This window comes from Aethalodelphis obliquidens, unplaced genomic scaffold, assembly GCF_003676395.1.
Source record: "Aethalodelphis obliquidens isolate GAN/ISIS:26980383/991018 unplaced genomic scaffold, ASM367639v1 scaffold81, whole genome shotgun sequence".
In the NCBI taxonomy this organism is placed as follows: domain Eukaryota; kingdom Metazoa; phylum Chordata; class Mammalia; order Artiodactyla; family Delphinidae; genus Aethalodelphis; species Aethalodelphis obliquidens.
In genome coordinates, this window is record NW_020838025.1 from 2,575,096 (window position 1) to 2,596,491 (window position 21,396).

The 21,396-nt window shown below is 40.4% G+C and overlaps 1 pseudogene; it reads left to right on the forward strand.

Moving 5' to 3' along the window:
- The window catches only part of LOC113612723 (peptidyl-prolyl cis-trans isomerase FKBP8 pseudogene), a 66,460-nt pseudogene extending 47,216 nt beyond the window's left edge, over nt 1–19,244 (forward strand).
- The last annotated feature ends 2,152 nt before the right edge of the window (nt 19,245–21,396 follow it).

The window sequence follows — 21,396 nt, forward strand, 5'->3', positions numbered from 1 at the left end:
TCTCTGCATCTATTGAGATGATCATATGGTTTTTCTCCTTCAATTTGTTAATATGGTGTATCACGTTGATTGACTGGCGTATATTGAAGAATCCTTGCATTTCTGGAATAAACTCCACTTGATCATGGTGTATGATCCGTTTAATGTGCTATTGGATTCTGTTTGCTAGTATTTTGTTGAGGATTTTTGCATCTATGCTCATCAGTGATATTGGCCTGTAGTTTTCTTTCTTTGTGACATCCTTGTCTGGTTTTGGTATCAGAGTGATGGTGGCCTCGTAGAATGAGTTTGGGAGTGTTCCTCCCTCTGCTATATTTTGGAAGAGTTTGAGAAGGACAGGTGTTAGCTCTTCTCTAAATGTTTGATAGAATTCGCCTGTGAAGCCATCTGGTCCTGGGCTTTTGTTTGTTGGAAAATTTTAAACACAGTTTCAATTTCAGTGCGTGTGATTGGCCTGTTCATATTTTCTATTTCTTCCTGATTCAGTCTTGGCACGTTGTGCATTTCTAAGCATTTGTCCATTTCTTCCAGGTTGTCCATTTTATTGGCATAGAGTTGCTTGTAGTAATCTCTCATGATCTTTTGTATTTCTACAGTGTCAGTTGTTACTTCTCCTTTTTCATTTCTAATTCTATTGATTTGAGTCTTCTCCCTTTTTTTCTTGATGATTCTGGCTAATGGTTTATCAATTTTGTTTATCTTCACAAAGAACCATCTTTTAGTTTTATTGATCTTTGCTATCGTTTCCTTCATTTCTTTTTCATTTATTTCTGATCTGATTTTTATGATTTCTTTCCTTCTGCTAACTTTGGGGTTTTTTTGTTCTTCTTTCTCTAATTGCTTTAGGTGCAAGGTTAGGTTGTTTATTCGAGATGTTTCCTGTTTCTTGAGGTAGGATTGTATTGCTATAAACTTCTCTCTTAGAACTGCTTTTGCTGCATCCCATAGGTTTTGGGTCGTCGTGTCTCCATTGTCATTTGTTTCTATGTATTTTCTTATTTCCTCTTTGATTTCTTCACTGATCAGTTCGTTATTAAGTAGTGTATTGTTTAGCCTCCATGTGTTGGTATTTTTTACAAATCTTTTCCTGTAATTGATATCTAGTCTCATAGCGTTGTGGTCGGAAAAGATACTTGATACAATTTCAATTTTCTTAAATTTACCAAGGCTTGATTTGTGACCCAAGATATGATCTATCCTGGAGAATGTTCCATGAGCATGTGAGAAAAATATGTATTCTGTTGTTTTTGGATGGAATGTCCTATAAATATCAATTAAGTCCATCTTGTTTAATGTATCATTTAAAGCTTGTGTCTCCTTATTTATTTTCATTTTGGATGATCTGTCCATTCGTGAAAGTGGGGTGTTAAAGTCCCCTACTATGAATGTGTTACTGTGGATTTCCCCTTTTATGGCTGTTAGTGTTTGCCTTATGTATTGAGGTGCTCCTATGTTGGGTGCATAAATATTTACAATTGTTATATCTTCTTCTTGGATCGATCCCTTGATCATTACGCAGTGTCCTTCTTAGTCTCTCCTAATAGTCGTTATTTTAAAGTCTATTTTGTCTGATATGAGAATTGCTACTCCAGCTTTCTTTTGGTTTCCATTTGATTGGAATATCTTCTTCCATTCCCTTACTTTCAGTCTGTATATGTCTCTAGGTCTGAAGTGGGTCTCTTGTAGGTAGCAAATATATGGGTCTTGTTTTTGTATCCATTCAGCCAATCTGTGTCTTTTGGTGGGAGCATTTAGTCCATTTACATTTAAGGTAATTATTGATATGTATGTTCCTATTCCCATTTTCTTAATTGTTTTTGGTTCGTTATTGTAGGTCTTTTCCTTCTCTTGTGTTTCTTGCCTAGAGAAGTTCCTTTAGCAGTTGTTGTAGAGCTGGTTTGGTGGTGCTGAACACTCTGAGCTTTTGCTTGTCTGTAAAGGTTTTAATTTCTCCATCAAATCTGAATGAGATCCTTGCTGGGTAGAGTCATCCTGGTTGCAGGTTTTTCTCCTTCATCACTTTCAGTATGTCCTGCCAGTCCCTTCTGGCTTGCAGAGTTTCTGCTGAAAGATCAGCTGTTAACCTTATGGGGATTCCCTTCTGTGTTATTTGTTGTTTTTCCCTTGCTGCTTTTAATATGTTTTCTTTGTATTTAATTTTTGACAGCTTGATTAATATGTGTCTTAGCGTATTTCTCCTTGGATTTGTCCTGTATGGGACTCTCTGTGCTTCCTGGACTTGATTAACTATTTCCATTCCCATATTAGGGAAGTTTTCAACTATAATCTCTTCAAATATATTCTCAGTCCCTTTCTTTTTCTCTTCTCCTCTGGAACCCCTCTAATTCGACTGTTGGTGTGTTTAATGTTGTCCCAGAGGTCTCTGAGACTGTCCTCAGTTCTTTTCATTCTTTTTTCTTTATTCTGCTCTGCAGTAGTTATTTCCACTATTTTATCTTCCAGGTCACTTATCCGTTCTTCTGCCTCATTTATTCTGCTATTGATCCCATCTAGAGTATTTTTCATTTCATTTATTGTGTTGTTCATCATTGTTTGTTTCATCTTTAGTTCTTCTAGGTCCTTGTTAAATGTTTCTTGCATTTTGTCTATTCTATTTCCAAGATTTTGCATCATCTTTACTATCATTATTCTGAATTGTTTTTCAGGTAGACTGCCTATTTCCTCTTCATTTGTTAGGTCTGGTGGGTTTTTATCTTGCTCCTTCATCTGCTGTGTGTTTTTCTGTCTTCTCATTTTGCTTATCTTACTGTGTTTGGGGTCCCCTTTTTGCAGGCTGTAGGTTCGTAGTTCCCGTTGTTTTTGGTGTCTGTCCCCAGTGGCTAAGGTTGGTTCAGTGGGTTGTGTAGGCTTCCTGGTGGAGGGGACTAGTGCCTGTGTTCTGGTGGATGAGGCTGGATCTTGTCTCTCTGGTGGGCAGGTCCACGTCTGGTGGTGTGTTTTGGGGTGTCTGTGGACTTGTTATGATTTTAGGCAGCCTCTCTGCTAATGGGTGGGGTTGTGTTCCTGTCTTGCTAGTTGTTTGGCATAGGATGTCCAGCACTGTAGCTTGCTGGTCGTTGAGTGAAGCTGGGTGCTGGCGTCGAGATGGAGATCTCTGGGAGATTTTCGCCGTTTGATATTATGTGGAGCTGGGAGGTCTCTTGTTGACCAGTGTCCTGAACTTGGCTCTCCCACCTCAGAGGCACAGCACTGACTCCTGGCTGCAGCACCAAGAGCCTTTCATCCACACGGCTCAGAATAAAAGGGAGAAAAAGTAGAAAGAAAGAATTAGTAGAAGTAGAAACAGAGAAAGAAAGAAAGAAAGAAAGAACAAAGAATGCAGGGAGGGAGGGAGGGAGGAAGGAAGGGAGGAGGGAAGGAAGGAAAAAAAGAAAGGAGATAAAGTAAAGTAAAATAAAGTAAGATAAAATATAAGAAAGTTAGTAAAATAAAAAAATAATTATTAAGAGAAAAAAAAGAAAAAAAATTAAAAACAAAAATCGGACGGATAGAACCCTCGGACAAATGGCGGAAGCAAAGCTATACAGACAAAATCTCACACAGAAGCATACACATACACACTCACAAAAAGAGGAAAAGGGGAAAAAATAATAAATCTTGCTCTCAAGTCCACCTCCTTAATTTGGGATGATTCGTTGTCTATTCATGTATTCCACACATGCAGGGTACATCAAGTTGATTGTGGAGCTTTAATCCGCTGCTTCTGAGGCTGCTGGGAGAGATTTCCCTTTCTCTTCTTTGTTCGCACAGCTCCCGGGGCTCAGCTTTGGATTCGGCCCCGCCTCTGCGTGTAGGTCTCCGGAGGGCGTCTGTTCTTCGCTCAGACAGGAAGGGGTTAAAGGAGCCGCTGATCCGGGGCCTCTGGCTCACTCAGGCCGGAGGGAGGGAGGGGCTCGGAGTGCGGGGCGGGCCTGCGGCAGCGGAGGCCGCCATGACGTTGCAGCAGCCTGAGGTGCGCCGTGCGTTCTCCCGGGGAAGTTGTCCCTGGATCCCAGGAACCTGGCAGTGGCGGGCTGCACAGGCTCCCGGAAGGGAGGTGTGGATAGTGACCTGTGCTCACACACAGGCTTCTTGGTGGCGGCAGCAGCAGCCTTAGCGTCTCATGCCCGTCTCTGGGGTCCGCGCTTTTAGCCGCGGCTCGCGCCCGTCTCTGGAGCTCCTTTAAGCAGCGCTCTTAATCCCCTCTCCTCGCGCACCAGGAAACAAAGCGGTAAGAAAAAGTCTCTTGCCTCTTCGGCAGGTGCAGAGTTTTCCCCGGACTCCCTCCCGGCTAGCCATGGTGCACTAACCCCCTTCAGGCTGTGTTCACGCAGCCAACCCCAGTCCTCTCCCAGCGCTCCGACCAAAACCCGAGCCTCAGCTCCCAGCCCCGCCCGCCCCGGCGGGTGAGCAGACAAGCCTCTCGGGCTGGTGAGTGCCGGTCGGCACCGATCCTCTGTGCGGGAATCTCCCCGCTTTCCCCTCCGCACCCCTGTTGCTGTGCTCTCTTCCGCGGCTCCGAAGCTTCCGCCGTCTGCCACCCGCAGTCTCCACCCGCGAAGGGGCTTCCTAGTGTGTGGGAACCTTCCCTGCTTCACAGCTCCCTCCCAGAGGTGCAGGTCCCGTCCCTATTCTTTTGTCTCTGTTTATTCTTTTTTCTTTTGCCCTACCCAGGTACGTGGGGAGTTTCTTGCCTTTTGGGAGGTCTGAGGTCTTCTGCCAGCGTTCAGTAGGTGTTCTGTAGGAGTTGTTCCACATGTAGATGTATTTCTGGTGTATGTGTGGGGAGGAAGGTGATCTCCGCGTCTTACTCTTCTGCCATCTTCCCGGAAGCCTCACTAATTAGGTTTAAATGTTTTTCATTCTTTTTTTATATTGTCTTTTGAAAATTGTCTTTTTATATTCTTAGTCCTTAGGAATGAGCTCTTTATAGGTTTCTCTAGTGCTTAAGCAACGAAGAAGTATTTGTAATCATTTTTGAATAATTAAGTGATCAACTTTTTAAAGCCCTTGTAATCTTCTGTTCAGCAATCCTACTTGTTTTGCTCATAGAAACTAGCTTTTTACTTCTAGTTGCTGAACATAAGTTGAGCACATAGTAGAGATGACAGTTTACACTCACTACCTCGTATAATTCTTTTTGTCAGTCCTGTGAAGTAGGAACCGTTATTATTACCAGGTTAGAGGTGATTGGAGAGAACAGTAAATTGCGAAGGTCAGACAGCTTGTTAGAGCTGAAGCCCAAACTAGAGCCCGCACCCCACACGCTTTAACCACTGCAAGCCACCAAACACAGGAAGTGTTTATAAAAACAACTTGTCACATGGGAGCTGCCAGAGAATGACCTGATTCATACTGTCATATTTCTGACCTTTAGCTTTAGTCTTGTGACCAAAAAACACCCCCCAAATGGTATAAAGTTTAGCTTTCAACATGACTGAAGAGCGGGAATTATAGAGCTATTTTCATCTTCATCCATGTGAAATGACAAAAGGCACAGTGATGGTGTGAGAGCTGGGTCTTCCATTAATCCTCAGTCTCCCACTAACCCCCTGAGTGACCGTAGGAAGTTATTTAAGCTCCCAGAGTCACGATGTCCTCTTCTTTAGAAATTATCTTCATACAGCTTTCCTTGGATTCAGTGGGACTGTATATGTAATGGACCAGACAGAGTGCTTGGTACATAATAGATGCTCAATAGATGTTATTTTTGTGTTTGGTTTCCAAGGTTTGATTTGGATATGTAGGTGTCCAATGTCTGCAAATGATTTGCTCCAGGCTCTGTCACTCCTGAGAGTTGCTAAACTAGTTAATTCTTGCCAAGACTTTAATTGGAAGAAAATAATCCATTTTAGAACTTCTAACAAGTACTTACACATTGGAAACTTTCCAGTGTAGACTAACTTACTCTTAGCACATCTCTGGACAATTCCATGTCCTCCAAAATCTCTGTACCTTGACTATATTCATAGTGTAAATTCCTGAAACAGGCTTAAATAACTGATTGAGGAAAAGAAGAAAGAACGTCATACCATTATCAAGATTGGATTCAGACTCCCACAAGCCTAATTACCTCCTTGAAAAGTACTCTTCTGTACTTTTTGGCTCCAGCCTCTTAACACAATTAGCTACAGCCTTGATTTTTGTCTCTGCTCATTACCTGTATGTTCTATCTTCAAACGAGGTATGCACGGTGGATTATTACTTTTTCATCTAACACTGATACAGGCACAATTATATGATATTAACACTTCCTCTTCAGAAGAAGTTTGTTTTGTAGAGGTCTTGATAATCAATTGTTCCTCATTTCATGATTTCGTTTAAGGACAGGCCCAATGAAACACATTCTGTTCTCCTGTTTTTTCAGTCTGTTGATTGCTGCAGGTGCATTGTAAGCCATTAGGTCCTTCTCACACAATCACAATCTTTCTCTTGGTATAACTGAAGTTACTGCATTTGTTACCGTCAAGAACAGTATAATTTTCAAAATGCATCACACTCAGTAGCTAGAATGGTTTTAATTTCTTTTATTCACTGAGAGATGGCAGAAAGAATATTTAGGGTATGTAGAGACTAAGTGGGTTAACTAAATATAATTAAAGCTGAGATTTTTGAATGACACAATGATTTTATTATTTTAAAATGCTTTGCATGCCTCCTCTATTGTAGTTATTGTCTGTTTGGGCTTTTAAAATATCCAATGCTCACCTGATTAAAATGGCAGGGCTAATTCTTATTCAGGCTGTTTGGTATTTCTGTTTCTACTGTGATGGATAAATCATTTAGAGGACATAACCCTTAATAACCTTTTTCTGTGTTTGTTTGCGGTACGAGGGCCTCTCACTGTTGTGGCCTCTCCCGTTGCGGAGCACAGGCTCCGGACGCGCAGGCTCAGCGGCCATGGCTCATGGGCCCAGCCGCTCCGCGGCATGTGGGATCTTCCCCGACCGGGGCACGAACCCGTGTCCCCTGCATCGGCAGGCGGGCTCTCAACCACTGCGCCACCAGAGAAGCCCGCTTAATAACCTTTAACAAGATCTCAGACTGTAATCTGTCAGAATCATTCCCTGAGTACAGTTCTTCCTTCTGCTGAACATTTATACAGCAAAGAAATGTTAATAACTCCTAAGAGAGCTGGTAGGATTTTATTATATTTTAGAAGGAACAGTTATTTCTCTGAGAGCCCAAATTGGGTTGTCTATCCAAGGATCTCAACCTCAGAGACTTCTCTAGAAGTAGAATGATCCAGAAAAGCCACTTTGGATAGGCTTTCAAATTTTCATCTTTTCTAGAGAAACTACATTGATACTGATGACATAAAAATGATGGGAAGTGTACCTTTCTTGACTGTCCTGTATAAAACAGGTGACTTCCCTGCATTTCCTCGCTTATCACCCCACAAAACCCACATGTCTTTTTTCTTGGCCATCGTGTGATTATATGTCATAGTGCATCTGATCATAATACTTTGCCCATAAAATCTAGCTACCTGCACTAGAGTTAACAGAGGTAACCCTTAGGATTTCCATCTATAATTGTGCCAAGCTCAGTTTTTGTGTATAGATTTCATCAACATTAGATTTTTTTTTTTTTTTCTTTCGGTACGCGGGCCTCTCACTGCTGTGGCCTCTCCCACTGCGGAGCACAGGCCCCGGACGCGCAGGCTCAGCGACCATGGCTCACGGGCCCAGCCGCTCCACGGCATGTGGGATCCTCCCGGACTGGGGCACGAACCTGCGCCCCCTGCATCGGCAGGCGGACTCCCAACCGCTGCGCCACCAGGGAAGCCCCATCAACATTAGATTTTATCTCATCTGTCTATTTCTGTTCTCAATTCGATGCTGATTAGAGACCCACAAGTGCGAGAACTTATGTTAGTCCTGCCTCAGTCCTCTAAGACTCCACTTTGTAGCAATGGGTAGAGCTTTAAAATCCCTCTGAAACTTAAAAGAAAGGGAAAAACTCATGTGCTAAGTGCTATTTTAAAAGTAATTATCTCTTTTCTCAGAAGCTCCTTAATTTCCAAAATGATGTTTAGTTGCTTGGCTATTTACTATTTACTCAATGTGTGTCTTTTTCTTTAAATTTTTATTGGCGTATAGTTGCTTTACAATGTTGTGTTAGTTTCTACTGCACAGCATCAATGTGTGTCTTAAACGTGGACATGGGACAGTTATTTTGATTACTCAGATCTCTTCTTTCCTTTCACCTGAGTTTTGAGATCTCTTTCTGATAGTAGAATTACAAGAAAATGTCCTCCATATAAATTCAATCCAAATCTAAAATCTAAATATATGTATACACTCAAATGTATATTCATGTGTGTTTTGGTCACTGGATAGAGGGAGAGGGACCTACACCCGGTATTTGGTTTGAATGTTGAGACTGATGATGCCACACAAGCACCAAGAGAATCGAAAAAACTTGTGAAATAATGAGGCTTTGGGGAGAGAGCAGGGTGCCTCCCAAGCAGTTCCAAAAGTCACTTGGGAGTGTAGGGAAAGGAGACTAGCTTGCGAGTTTTATGGGGGTTAGGAGGTGGGGCTGCTGTGGGAATTCCTGTGTATGGCTTGAACTTCCCGCAGGACCCACAAGAGGGAGCACCAGCCTTGCTTGCCGGCTTGCCCAGCTGCGGGGCAAAAGGGGGAAAAAGAGGGGAGAGCCTTAGAAGCTGTCAGCAGGCAATCTCAAAAAATAGGGTCAGGGCTTCCCTGGTGGCGCAGTGGTTGAGGGTCCGCCTGCCGATGCAGGGGACACGGGTTCGTGCCCCGGTCCGGGAAGATCCCACATGCCGCGGAGCGGCTGGGCCCGTGAGCCATGGCCGCTGAGCCTGCGCGTCCGGAGCCTGTGCTCCGCAACGGGAGAGGCCACAGCAGTGAGAGGCTCGCGTACAGCAAAAAAAAAAAAAAAAAAAAAAAATAGGGTCAGTCTCTTACTACAGTATTACACGTGCATAAACACATAGCACAGACTTGAGTACACCTACCTACCCCTGCAGTCTCCTTCACCTTATCTTCCCGTAAGATTTCTGTGCATTGCAAGGACTTACGTTCCTGTGATCACACTTGGCTCGTAATTCCTGCTCCCTTGTGATTCTGACTTGCATCTCATCTCCCAAGGCTATTGGTGTCTTTCCACTTGGGTTGATCAAGATGCAGAATTCAGACCTTCTACGTGACTGAAACAACCGCTAAAAGAAAAATGTCCCACTTCCACAAGACATTTGCCTTTGTGTCATACTATTGTAAAAGTTTGATATTTCAAAAGTTTTCTCTCAAGAAAAGAGAGTAATTGGTAGATTACTATCCCCCTATTGGTGGGAATTTGCCACACCTCTAAGAAGGCAGAAGTGCCTGTGTGAATTTTTTCTCTATGACATAAAAAAAAGCTGTCCCCCTTTGATTATATGAGGTTATAAATCTAAGTAATCTAGTAAACACACACACACACACACACACACACACACACACACACACACACACACACACACACACCAGCACACGCAGACAAATGCTGACACATGGTCTGCTGATCTTGTTTGTTTCCTTGATGCTAAATGAGGAAACTTCACACAAAGTTGTCTTAGACTCAGGAGACTCAGAAATTCTGATAGTCTCCTCTAGAAAATGAAGCTGAAAATCACAAAAGATCTCTCTAAATTAAATGTTATCATTTGTATAAAATTCATAAAGTGGAGTTCTAACAGAAGGTACCCAAATTCTCTTTTCCTCTAAACTTCTTTTCTCAGGGGAAAAAAAACCCAGAACCATTTCTGTTTATTCCTACAACATATATTCACATCTCACTTTCCCTAATGAAATGTGGAACTGAGAGGGAAATGACTTTAAGTACGTGTCAACTTAGCATTATGAGTTGAATTAATCTGTAAACATGAAGCTTCTGCTTCTTACTTGTAAGGGTGTCATTGCTGAGCATTTACCATGAGTGACAGGTCTGGAAGTTTCAGACGGCTGCTTCCTCCCCTAATCTAACTCCCAACAAGATTCCTACTGAAGAGGACAGGCTGATAAATGTACTGGCTTGAGCTTTGTCTTAGTTAGAATATAAATAATTTGGATGGTTCAAATATAAATTTCAAGGTTTATTTTTCCCCAATTTTAGGACATATGGTTTTAGAAATAGCTTATCCATCTTTTATGGAAGCAAATAAATATTTTGCATGATGAAGCAGCTTCATAGTTCCTTCTAGAAAATATTCAAGGTTAAAATGAGCCTGCCTCACCCAAATTTGCCAAAATATTAGGAAACGACTTTATAGGAAAAAAGTTATAAACATCAGTTTCACATGTTAAATATAAAAATCAAAAATGTTACCTTGAGCTTAAAATAGTATATGTCAGTGATTAATGATGGATCTGTTTTCTCTTTTATTATTCTTTGTAAGTAATTTTTTCAGTTGATAACAATTAAATGACTAGAAGTGGTTTATTGCAAAATGTTCTCAAGGATCCAAATGAATCAATGAATCTTTATAATTAAGCATTTTACTTGCTCTCTCCCTGAAAAAGAAAAAATGATATTAAAACAGATTTTACATCCTGTTATGTCCTTTAACCCAAACTAATGCTGACTGGATAAACCAGCTGCATAATTTCTGTAAGAGTTTTTGTGGATTTAAATAATTGTGAACAAATTTATATTTAAAAAATAATAAAGAGTTATAAAATTGGCTAACCAGAATTTGAAATTGACTAAGACCAGTGGTATTTCTCTTGAGCATCCCAAGGTTTTCTCAAGGTCACCAGAGTCAGAAAGACCTCTTTTGAATTCTTGGTTAATTATTAAAGCTCTATTTGGCAATGTATTGTCCTCTCTGTGCCTCAGTTTCCTCGCCTCCCAAATGGACATAAAAATGCCTACTTCAATAGTTTAGTTGTGAGAATTAACTATAATAAAATGATTTTAAGAAAAAAGCAGAGCACAGTGCCTAGTTCACTGTGGCACTTAGTACATAGTACCTATTATCATTGTGGTATAATTGCATTTTCCGGCTGATACTAAAACTACAGGATATTTTTTCTTCACTTCTAAAAGTACACATCTTCTGAACTAATTATCAGCTTGATAGCAAGACAACTTTTAAGACTCTTTGGTTTGTACATGTCTGAAATATATCCTTTATACTTTATACGTACAGTATTCTCTCTTTCTCTCCTTTTAATGCTCAAATGCACATAATACAAAGAAGCTCTCACACACACAAAAAGAAAAGAGTATCTCTTCTTCCTGTTCTGAGAATTTTTCATTGCAGGTAATAAAAGATTTTACAGAGAATTTATGTTATATATAAGTTGCAAAGCTTTTATCCCAAAAGATAAGCCAAATATAATTGAATTTGAGAAAGTTCCCCTCTTACGAAAGCTCCTGCAAACGTGAGTGAGGTTATCCTCACAACTTCACCAGGTTCTAGGCCAATTAACAAATGAATACGGTGGAATAATAATTTGAGATGTTCCTTTGGTCTAAGAGATATGATGAAGGGACGTCTGAAATCGAGGAGAGATCAAGAGGGAAACTCCTTAGCTCTTTGATACAACTTATCATCAAAGTTTGACAGACTAATTTAGGAAGTGACCAGTTATCAGCCAGAGCTAGTTTTTCCTACTTCCATCCTGTTCCAGACCAGACAGAGGGTATATGCTCTATTTGGCAATGTATTGTCCTCTCTGTGCCTCAGTTTCCTCGCCTCCCAAATGGACATAAAAATGCCTACTTCAATATACCCATATACCCATATACCCTCTGTCGTCACACATACACAGCTTGTATAAAGTGAGGAGGGAAATTGAGAGTATTTTGACATTGGTGGTTCTCTACGCCTTTCTTCCCATCTTCACCCCAGGATGTGTCTGTGTGGACTTTGGATTAGCAGTAGAACATCTCAGAACCACTTGAGGATGATCCAAGAGCTGAGGAGGACTGTGAATCATCAGTCCCTTATGGACTCTGGTGATTGCCAGCCTTGCTGATGTCCTCCCACCCAATGGTGTGAAAGCTAGAATCCAGAAGTCTGCGAGGAGTGTTGGAAACAAGTTGTAGCTTCAGAGCACCGCAGAGGGGTGTGCGAGAGTCCCCAAGACTTCTCTGTGTTCAAGAGAAACTGTCCGTACCTGAAACTAACACAACATTGTCAATCAACTATATTTCAATAAAAATTTAAAAAAAAAGAGAAAGCGTACCCAAGGTGAATGAGAGAGAGAATAATTAATGTAAGCATGGAGTTGGTTCCTTCGGCCAAGATGAGAGGCTGTGTAGCAGGAAATGTGTGCAAAGCTGTCCTTGCCAGGCAGCACTGGTTGGGAATGCAGTCATCACAAAGGGATGCCAGTGTGGACTGGGCAGTGAAAGCTCAACCACTAAATTGACTATGTTTTTTGGGAGTGACTAGACTCAGGTAGGTTTTATGTTTTTTACATCAAGCAGAATGAGTGCTTTTTTTTCCTTTCTTTCTTTCCTTCCTTCCTTCCTTTCTTTCTTTCTTTCTTTTTTGAGGGCTTTGAATAAAGAAAGTTAATTTGTAGGAAAAATAGAGGTATATTTTTGCACATATGCTATTTGAAGAAGGTTAGTGGTACCTGGGCGAAAGAAGCCAGGATCCTTACCCAGGTCTTTGATCCCAGAGCCAAGGGTAGGAAAGGCAAGGTAAATCCCATATTTTCCATCCCCAAATTATACCAATTTTCAGAACTGAGGCTCCCAATAATTTAACTTCTGTTATTATTTTTCTATATTCTCCAAGTTGAATGATTTCACCTACCAAACAAGTTACATATGTCAAGTAATCATTAATTCATATTTCAAATTTTAAACCAAAAGGTATATAGCTAATTTTCAGTGCTTCTCAACAGTGTGAGTTGATTGACTCCTTCCAGGGCCAATGAAACTTATTTGTGTTCACATCTTTCACCTTATCATGGCAAAGGAAAGATGATTTTCTCTTGGAAAATTACTAGACTCCTAAAATTCCAACCACATTCTCATTTTGAATGTGAAGGAATGGTGAAAGGCTCATAGAGTGGATAGATGGTACATAGCCAAAAGGAGGAGAGGTAAAGAGGATAGATTACTCTCATTGTCAATAATTAGAATTTGAACGTAAGAAAAGAATTCAAAGGTGTATTTAAAACTTTGCAGAACTGTCTTACTTATCCAAATACACATAAAGTAAGCTAACAGGTAGGAAAACTGTGAAACGATTGTTGGGAATTTTTTTTTTTAAGATTTAATTTTATTTATTTTTGGCCGCATTGGGTCCTCGCTGCTGAGCGTGGGCTTTCTCTAGTTGAGGCAAGCGGGGGTTACTCTTAGTTGCTGTCCACGGGCTTCTCCTTGTGGTGGCTTCTCTTGTTGCAGAGCACAGGTTCTAGGCATGAGGGCTTCAGTAGTGGTGGCGCACAGGCTCCATAGTTGTGGCACACGGGCTTAGTTGCTCTGCGGCATGTGGGATCTTCTTGAAGCAGGGATCAAACCCATGTCCCCTGCATTGACAGGCGAATTCTTATCGACTGTGCCACCAGGGAAGTCCCTGAGAATATTTTTAATTACATAACTCATTGTTCCCTATACAATATCTTATTTGACAAAATTTCTCTTCTGTAAAACCTTGGCTTTCTTCAGGTCACTGCTTTGTTTCTCTCTCTCCTTTTTTTTTTTTTGCGGTACGCAGTCCTCTCACTGTTGTGGCCTCTCCCGTTGCGGAGCACAGGCTCCGGACGCGCCGGCTCAGCGGCCATGGCTCACGGGCCCAGCCGCTCCGCGGCATGTGGGATACTCCCGGACCGGGGCATGAACCCATGTCCCGTGCATCGGCAGGTGGACTCTCAACCACTGTGCCACCAGAGAAGCCCTCTCTCTTTTTTTAAAGAGCAATTTTAGATTCACAGAAAAATTGAGAGGAGTATACAGAGGTTCCCATATACCCTCTGTCGCCACACATACACAGCTTCCTCCATTTTCAATATTATTCACCAAAGTGGTACATTTGTTACCAAAGATGAACCTACATTGACACATCATAATCACCCAAAAGTCCATAGTTTACTTGAGTTTCACTCTTAGAGTTGTATGTTCTTTTGGTTCGGACGAATGTATAATGATATATCCATCATTATGCTATCATACAGAGTATTTTCACTGCTTTAAAAAATCCTCCGTGCTCTGCCTATTCATCCTTTCCCACCCTCTACCCTGACGACCACTAATCTTTTTATTGTCTCCATGTGTGTCATATGGTAAGAGAATGACATTATGGAAAAGGCAGAAGTATGGTAAGACTATGTTTAGTTTTGTAAGAAACCACCAAACTGTCTTCCAAAGTGACTGTGCCATTTTGCATTCCCACCAGCAATGGATGAGAGTTCCCATTGCTCCACACACTCACCAGCATTTGTTGTTGTCATTGTTCTGGATTTTGGACATTCTAATAGGTGTGTAGTGTATCTCACTGTTGCCTTAATTTGCATTTCCCTGATGACATATAATGTGGAACACTTTTTTCGTATATTTATTTGCTATCTATATATCTTCTTCAGTGAGGCATTTGTTAAGGTCTTTAGCCCATTTCTTAATTGGGTTGTTTGTCTTGTCATTGTTGAATTTTAAGCATTCTTTGAATAGTTTGAAGAGCAGTCCTTTATAAGATGTGTCTTTTGCAAATATTTTCTTCCAGTCTGTGACCTGTCTTTTCTATTTCTTGGCATTGCCTTTCATTAAGCAGAAGTTTTTAATTTTAGAGAAGTCCAGCTTATCAATTATTTCTTTCATGTATTGTGTCTTTGATGTTATATCTAAAAAGGCATCACCATACCCTGGGTCATCTAGGTTTTCTTCTATGTTGTCTTCTAGGAGGTTTATAGTTTTGCATTTTATAGTTAAGTCTATGATTCATTTTAAGTTAATTTTTGTGAAAGTTGTGAAGTCTGTGACTAGATTCTTTTTTTCTTTCTTTGTCTTCTTGCATATTGATGTCCAGTTGTTTCAGCAGCACTTGTTGAAGAGGCTATCTTTGCTCCATTGTATTGCCTTTGCTTCTTTGTCAAAGATCAGGTGACTCTATTTATGTGGGTCTGTTTCTGGGTTCTATTCTGTTCCACAGGTCTATTCTTTTTCTGTAGCTTTATAGTAAGTCTTGAAGTCGAGTAGTATCAGTCCTTCCATTGTGTTCTTCTTCAATATTGTGTTGGCTATTCTCGGTCTTTTGCCTCTCCAAGTAAACTTTAGAATCAGGTTGTCTATACGTGTTTCTCTTTTCATGTGAGTAATTCAACTCGTTCAACCTTTTCACCTTGGTTGCCTGGAAAAAATCAATGTAAGGTATATTTGCTTATTCACTGGAATTCTGTTCATCCTTATGGGTGGAATTTGATTTTCTTCTCTAAGTCTTGTTTTTCCCCTTTCACTTACTTTTATTTTCTGAGTCATAATGAAATAAATATAAACATGAATCACAGAGTCAACCCAACTTTAATAAGCCCATCATTTACCTTCCTTACAGTGAGGAAGGCCCCCGAGTCAATCAACTTGGGAGCTAAGGGTCTGATTCCTGTTCTGTCCTTCAACCGCACTTCATTCTTAGTTGTTCTCACTTAGGAAAGGAGTCGGTCTTCTTCGCAAGATAAGAGGGAAAACAAACTGCTGGGTGATCAGCCTTTTCAAGTGGGATGTTGCCTTACAGGCTCATATTGACGAAATCCTCAATAACCCTGATTTTCCCTGCATGAGCACTATTGTTGCATTGGAGAGATTCCTCACACTCTGCTCTTTGTCTGCCTTTCTCTTGGTGTGCTCTTGAACCTGAGTTGGTCCTTCACTGATAACATGTAAATATGATCCAAAACCACACAGTAAGACGTGCAGAACAGACAACTGCTTGAAATGCCTGTTTTGATATGGTCTCTATACTAAAGGACAAAGTTAATCTGCACAAATATCAAACACTGGTGACCTATTGGTAAACAAACAAACAAAGAAAGATTGGTTCACTTATTTTCCCAGTGAAAGCCTGAGTGCCTCTACTCAGTGTCTACTTTCTTGTATATTTCCTCAAATTCCTAATGAGATAAAAGAGCTACTAATCGTAGCTCACATTTTGAGCACTTACTATGTGCCACATACTATACTATGTACTTTATATTTATTTCACTAAATATTCTTAACAGTTCAGTGAAGTGTCGGTATCATTAACTCATTTTCAGATGACAAAACTGATTCAAAAGAATATTAACATTTTTCCCTAAATTATAATCTAATAATTGAAAAGCAAGGATTTGAATCTAGGTAGACTCTAAACTCTTAAGTTTGTGTTCTTAATCACTTATTAAAATGGCCTCTAGCCCCAAACTATTCTTAACTACTTGAATATACTTCACATAGTCCTCAAAGAATCAAGACTATGCTCTAAAATCACTAGTATTGAAATCATATGCATGACCAACATTCATTAACATTTTGCATGTTATTTATTCTCCGAAAACCTTTCCCTTGAAGGCTTATGTTCATACTTCAAGGCTCCAAATTCCTTCCTCAATGAAGCCTCCCTGACTTCCTCCAGATAGTATCTGTTGCCCTGTCTTCTGTGCTTAGTAGCTTGTTCAAACCTTGTGATAGAACTTAACCCCATAATTACAAGACTTTCTTTAAGGCAGCTAGGCTGTTCTATTTCTTTGGTACCTGGTAAGTGCTAGATAGATTTTTCTAATATAAACACATTGAAATTCTTCAAGCCAAAAAAAAAAAAAATCATCCTTCTGGGAAGGAATTCAGAGAGAAGAATAGATAGTGAATATACTTTTTGGAGCAAGAAAAAGAATAAATACATATAATTTATGTATAACTAAAACAGGTTAAATCTCAAAGAGATGGAAGAATACTGTTGAATTCAATATCTATTTCCTAACCTACAGCAACATACTTCCCACAAAATATCCCACAAAAGAGCAGAATTCTCCAGAATACCTTTACGCTCTTCACAAGAACTGAGGAGCTGCACAGTACTCTCTTCATCTTCAAGGTCAGGCCCCAGGTTTGGAGGACTTCCTAGATCACATCAAACACCAACACTGACATCTGCTGGAAATGCACTCTGCCCATATTTCCTGCAGTTGGTTAAAAAGAAAAAAAAAAAAGTGCACAGAAACAAACTTATAAGAAACTACCTTAAAAGATACCCCTGAACCTAAACAAAAAACTAATTTACCAAGAAAATGTAAGTTTGAACAACCTGGGGTATTTCTTTTACTGAGACTATACTCTTGACAGAAAATTTTTGGAGTAACATAGCCATAGATTTATGACTCTGGATTACTAATTCTTATATACACATCCTTTAGCTTGGCCTCCAAAATGTATTTAATATTTTTTTAAAAAAGAAAAATAAGATGCATATCTCTGCAATTAATTTCTACCTCACTTTTCATAAATAGCATGGTTCATGCTCTCTGGATCATAGAAAATACTAAATCATTTTGCGGCCTCAGTTTTCATGGATATGGAGAACATAGTTTAGGCGAATAGTTTGTTGCTGTGGTTTATAGCATTCTACCTGTTCTCCTAAGTTTTCTTTCTGCTGTCTCACTTGTGATACTAATTAGGTATTTGGGAAATAGTCAAACTGAAGAAGAATATACTTTCCTCCATTTATTTATTTATAAATTTAAAGTTAATCAGATGTGAAGTATTTCTTTCTACACTTATTTTTCCTATTTATTAAAACATTTTGGTAAGAGAAAAAATTCTACAACTCAAAAAAATTATTTTGTTTTATTTTTCAGGAAAAAAATTCCAAAAACCTGTATGTTTAAAATTGGTTACCTATAAAAATTAAATCCTAGCTTTCTAGCATGAATCTTCCATGTTAAAAGATGTTCATGTTTTCTTCTAAATTTACCTCCTAAGTTCCTTTCTGGGGAAGTAAGGTACTTATTTTGTCCCTTTTTTGCTTTTCAGCTTTTTATCTCTATTGTAAAATATGAATATACAGAAAAAGCGTATAAAACACAAGGGTACAGCTTAATGCCTTATAATAAAATGAGCACTCACGCAACTCTCACTCAGCTCAGGAAATAAAACATGACCAACACGTTTACAAAAACCCTAGCTGCCCCTTCTCAGTTACAATCCACACCCTTGCTTTTCTTTACATTTTAACTCCTAAATATACATCTCTAAACACTACAGTGTTGCTGGGATTTTAATTTTGTGTAAATGGGATCAGAGTGCACGTTGGCTTTTATGTTGGCTTCATTCAGTCAACATTCTGTGAGTTTTATCCATGTTGTTGCACGTAGCTGAGATTTGTTTATCTTTACTGCTCAGTGTTATTCCATTTTACTAATATATCACCAATTGCTCATCCAATCTATTGTTGGTGGATATTGGGGTCATTTCTGATTTGAGGCTGTTTCTGATTCTAATGCTTCTAAAAGCATTCCTATGTCTTGGGATGCATTGCAGGCATTTCTGTTAGATATAAACCTAAGAGTGGATTTGCTGGGTCATAGGGTATATGGGTCTTCAACTTCCATACGTAACCAAATCTTTTATTAAAGTGGTTGTACCGATTTGTATTCTACCCAGCAGTATATGAGTGTTTCATTTACTTCACGTCCTTGCCAACACCTGATATGGTCAGACTTTCTCATTTTAGCCGTTGGGAAGGGTTTGTAGTAGTATCTCATTTTGTTTTTAACTTACATTCAATATCCTTTTTTTAATAAATTACCTACATAAGTCCATTGCTCATTTTCCTAATGGAAATTTCTTTTTCTTAGAAATTTCTAGAAGTGTCTGAACAACCTGGCAGCCTTGCAGCCGAAGTTGGACCACTGTGCAGTCCTGTGCACCTGCAGCTTCCTGCTCCAGCACCTGCCAGGCGACATCAAGGCACTCTTCTGCAAGCCCAGCAAGGTGAGTACAGCGAGGCCATCCTCTTCCTGAGGGCAGCCCTGAAACTGGAATCTTCCAACAAGACCATCCACACCAAGCTCTCAAAGCTAGTGAGGAAGCACGCCAACCAGCAGAGCACAGAGACCACCCTATACCCAGAAATGCTGGGCAACCCCACACAGCTGACTACCAAGTATCCTGCCAAGGGGGCCTGGTCCATCCCATGCAAGAGGCTTTTTGGGGAGAATGCTGTTGCCCTTGGGGGCATGGCTCTCTCTGTGGTCGTGGCTGCCACCTGCCACCGCCTCCTTGCACTGTGGACCCCACCCCATGCTCCCTAACTCTCCCAGGCTCCCTGTCCACTGCTCTCTCTGACCTGACTCCCTCCTCCGGTTTGGAGGCAGTAAAGTTTGGGGATCCCCTGGTCCAGAGCGCAGAAGGGACTGAGACCCTCTAGGAGGAAAGTGAAGCAGAGCAGAACCTCACGTCCAGCTTGGAGGGAAGGGACCCTCAATCCTCCAGACACAATTCCCACCCCGACCCCATCCACCTGGGCATCTGTTTTCTAGAAGGCCTTAGAATTCATTATCTTAATTCTAACCATCATGATGTCTCATCGCCAATAGCTGGTTTTCCTGTTGCTAGTTTTGCCTTCCCAGATCTTCTGCCAGTGGCAACCAGAATGCGCCGTCTGTCCATAGCTGCACTCTCAAAGTAGAAACACTTTACTGAGGTTTCTGTGACCCCGTTCCGGCCTGTCTCTCCAGCTTTCCCATTGTCTCTGCTCACATTTCATGTGATAATGACTTCAGGTTTGTTGAAGCCTTCGACTCATGCCTTGTCTTATCTCCTCTGTGCCTTAGCTAAGGTGGCCTTTTCTGCCTGGGATGTTCTTCCAGCCTCTTTGCCTAGATGCAGTGGCTCATCTCTTGGCACCTCCCTGAGAGAACTTCCCAGAACACCCCAAGCTAGATTTTGTGCCTGATGCCACCAATCGCCCTATGCCTTAAATGTTCCTAGGTCTTACGTTACTGCCTTTGTACCTTTCTCCCCAACTGAACGGTCCTCCATCAGGGCGGGAATAGTGCCTCACTCGTTTGTCTCCATGTGCTCAGTGCTAGCACATGCTTAGCCTAGAGGAATCATCGGGTAAATATTTGGTTTTTTAATTGAAAATGGTAAACCCTTGTATTTCGTTACTTTACCATCCTGAGAAACTCTTAAAGTACGAAATAATTGATTCGTCTGTGCAAGTGTGTTGCAATTATCAGAGGACACGTTATTTGTAATTCGGGGACTGACACAGGTAAAGCTGCGGCTGCCCAGAGCTTTCATCATTTTAGGATTATGGGAACTTCCAACAGAGGGTGAGCCAGAGAAGGAAAATAAGATTAAATCAAAACCAATCCATTTTCTAAGATAAGAACATTAGAGAAATAAGAATAAATAAATTGTTGAGACTAATGACTGAATTGATGTTTGAATTTTGTGGAGAGCTGGTTTACTCTTTCACCCATTCATATTTGAAATAAGACATGATCAAGCCTGCCTTTCAGAGTTTTGGGAAAATGCAAAGAGTTAAGCATTTAAATAATTTCTCTTACATGTATTTAAAAATATTATAACGTTTACCCACGCCTGTGGTGGGTATGCCCTTGATATTGGCAAATCAGAGAATTAAAGAGATATCCATCCACATTTATGCCAACACATCAATCAATTCAAGTTAAAGGAACAGTATCATTTGCTGGGGCCAAAACGTAGGGGGTCACATTTTGGACTCAACACACTGAAGGTTTGGGTATTGTGCAATTACAGAAGCAAATAGTAGTATTCTTCTGTATCTCACGAGCATGATAGAGCTTGTAGAGAGGGGCACTTTTTAGAAAGTGGGAAAACTGGAAAATTGGGGAAGTTAGTGTTCCATAGACTCATCTTCTGGGCTCCTTCTCTACCATTGCTCCTTAGAGATCAGTGACCTTGCCCTCTCCTTTCCCATAGCAGTCTGCATAGTCCTCTAGTGTATCAATCATCAGTTTGAACTGCAGCGTTTTGTTGGCACAAATATCCTGCCAACTCTTCTTTGGGGTCTTTGAGCATGGAGACTGATTCAGATTAATTGTATTGTCCTCAGTGACTATCACAGAACAGGACACAGATTAGCATTCTCTAAATTCTTACAAAAGAAAGAACAGGGGAAAAAAAGATGAAGAAAGGATGTGAGAGAGAGAGGAAAGAAAGAAAGTAACATGAATTTAAGTCATTTTTCCCACAAAGTCTCTAAAGTATTTAAATTATCATTAACTATGGAATGAAAAATTTTATCTCTTATTCAGGGGTTGGTAATTAAAAGTTAAAAGGTGGGAAAATTGTAGGGGAATGAAGCGGCTTCCCAGACCCTTTTAAGTCACATCAGATGAAATAATTGTTCACTACACCTTTTCATAAGGAGGGTTCTGCTGGGAGCTGAGAGCAACAAAAATAGTGATCGGA